Here is a 2,883-nt window from a genome sequence, read left to right on the forward strand (position 1 = left end):
CTGGGCTCCAGTTTCGCGGTCGTGGATTCCTCCTTTCAGGGCGCCGCCTGGAAGTGTGCGGCGGGCACAGGTCTGCCTGTGCCTGGTCCCCAGGAGCCCTTTCCGAGGGTCAGAGCCGCATGGCCAGGACGGAAGCAGCCGCGGGAGGGCTCTGGTTTGGGGGCCACCCCAAGTCAGAAGAGGGGGAACTGTTTTGTACGAGTGCTCGGCGGTGACAGCGTCTTTGGGGAGGGAAGGCTGGAGCTGGAGTGGGGAGCCCCGGTAGGAATTGGGGCGCTGAAGCCCCCAGGAGGCAGCAGCAGCCTGAGCGGAGGTTAGGGGGTGTGGTGGAAGCGCACCCCAGTACTGTGCCGGTGGGCAGAGGCCGCAGCACGGAGAGATTCGGCTCACAGCCTTCGAGTGAATCCTGCGTCCTCCATCCAGTTCCAGCTGCGCTGCTCCCTCTGCCCTGGAGATTTTGTGAAACAAGACGAACACTGATAGCCGACTACGCAGGGCCTGATGGCCTGCATGCGTAATCCCAGAATCCCAATCCCAACACTTGGAGGCGAGGCGGGAGGATCTCTGCAAGATCAAGGCCACCCTGGACTACATAGTGAAGCTAAAAAAGAAAAATAATTATAGCTAGAAACAGAGTCTCAGTAGGTACTTAAAATTGGCCTTGCTGGGGATTCAGCTCAGTGGTTCCGTCGGATGCCTTGCAAGCGCAAGGACCAGAGTTCAATCCCCAGTACCAAAAAAAAAAAAAAAAAAAAAAAAAAAACAAAAAAAAAACAAAAACTGGCCTTGAACTCAGCAGCAATCCTCCTGACTCAGCCTCCCCAATGGTAAGATTACAGGTGTATGCTACCACTCCTGGCTACTGGATTCCTCTTATTCTGCAGTTTGTGGGGGGTGAGGGACTTTTTGCAGGTCCCGGGGGTCCCAACTTGGTTGGAAGAGATGCTGCTGCCTCCCATGGGGACTTCTGTCACCTTCCCCAGCCCCCCCAGCATTTCTTCACTGCTGTCCCATTGGCAGCTGCCAGCCTGGGGCCTGCTCTGCCACCACCTGGCTTCTAGGGCCGAGGCTCTGTCTGCCCTCAGCTGTGACCCCAGGGTCCTCTCCTCGGTGTCCTCCTGGCCTGGGCCTCCCCTCCCTTTCAGAACTTCCTCACCCTGGAGGAGCCCAGGAGGGTTGGGAATTCCCACCTGCGAATTTCTCCAATATTCTGCCAGCTCTCTCTCCTCTTCCTGTGGTTTCATTATTTTTCCTCTCTACTGAACTCCGCCTTTCGTTTTTGGGACAGAGGCTCCCTATGGCAGGAGGGTGGGGACCTGGCACTGGCTTCGGCCAGCAATGCCAAGGGAGGAGACGGCGGCGGGTAGGGAGCCAGACTACAGCTGGAGCAGGGGGCGCCGAGGTCTCGGGCCCAGAAGGCCCAGGCAGAACTGCTCACCTGCTCCTGGGAAGATGACACATTAACCCAGTGACACAGTTCCTGTGTCCGATGTGCTGGCTGAGCCAACAGAGGCCAGCGGGAAGGGCACTGGGACGGAGCAGCTAGGGCATTACCCCCAAAACGAGACCTAGGCAGGAAACGAGCCCTGGCACGACTGTCTCAGGGTGCCGTAATACAAGCCGACCCCCACATAAGCCCCAGTTGAGATCACCCGCAAGCTGGATGTCTTGAACTGTAAAATGGTAATATGGATAGAGAATTGTTTCTGGAGACAGAGTCCCGCCGTGCAGCCAGGCTGCCCTGGAACGCACCGTGACCAAGGTTCCAGGAGGGTCCTGTTTCAGCTAACACCGTTTTTAAGGAAACTGCAAAGCCCAGCCTGTGAGAGGTCGTGACTTGGGTGAAGACTCGGTGGGTCACAATCACTGGCAGCTGTAAGGACAGCGCTGCAGCTGGATGGGAGAGACAGCGCCAACGGGTCCACCCCAAGTGGAGTCGCAGGAAATCCGGGCTGGAGCTTGGAGTTTGGAGTCAGACTGAGTCAGTGTAGACCGTGTCCCAGGAGCAGATAAGGCAGCCCCTGCACATAATATGGGGAAGAAGAGAGCAGGGCAGGGACAGGGACAAGACTTTTTTCACTGCACCGTTTGGCTCCGGAAGGGTGCGCGGGGTGAGGTGGGCAAGGTCACTTCCTGGGCATGGCGTGGGCGCCACAGCGCCTGGCGGTGACATTCGTCCTCCCAGGTGGAGATGACATTGTCCAAGGTGCGTCCCCGGAACAACTTCCTGCTGGGACAGCCACTGGCTTCCAGCACAAGTGTAGAGCGGATGTCAGCGACATGGAACGGGAAAGCAAAATCGGCGCCTACACCAGGGAAAGTCTGATGTTTGTTTCACATTAAAGAATTCCGAGCCAGATGCACCTGTAATCCCAGCCACTCAGGGAGACCGAGGCAGGAGGGTTGAAAATTGGAGCCCAGCCTGGGGAACAGTACAAGACCGGGTCTCCAAATCGAAAGAACTAAAGATGTAGCTCAGTATCAAGGCCCCTTGGTTCATCCCCAGGACGCAGGACGGCAAAGTAGAAAAGGGCTGAGGGTTTCAGGGGACAGCGCTGGGCACGCTAGGAAGAGACCTGATGTGGATCCCAGCGTGCCGGGCGAGGCAGGAAGACCTTGGGTCAAGCCCAGCCTGGGCTACTTCGCACCTTAGGGAGAGTCTGTCCCGAAATAAGGGCTGGAGTTGGGACACAGCCCAGTGGGAAGGCCCTGGGTTTGATCCCAGCCCTGCAAATAAAATAATTCCCGGTAAGCAGAAAGCCTGGCCACTAAGGAGCCCGTGGGCCCAGATGAGCAGCGCGCAGTCCAGGCTGCACTGGTCCTGCGGAGCAGCTGCCTCCTCGCCCCGCTGGGCACAGCGGCCTCCCGGCGCCTCCCGGTGGG

Source organism: Fukomys damarensis, unplaced genomic scaffold (genome assembly GCF_012274545.1).
Source record: "Fukomys damarensis isolate Sample0158 unplaced genomic scaffold, DMR_v1.0_HiC HiC_scaffold_20, whole genome shotgun sequence".
Classification (NCBI taxonomy): Eukaryota; Metazoa; Chordata; class Mammalia; order Rodentia; family Bathyergidae; genus Fukomys; species Fukomys damarensis.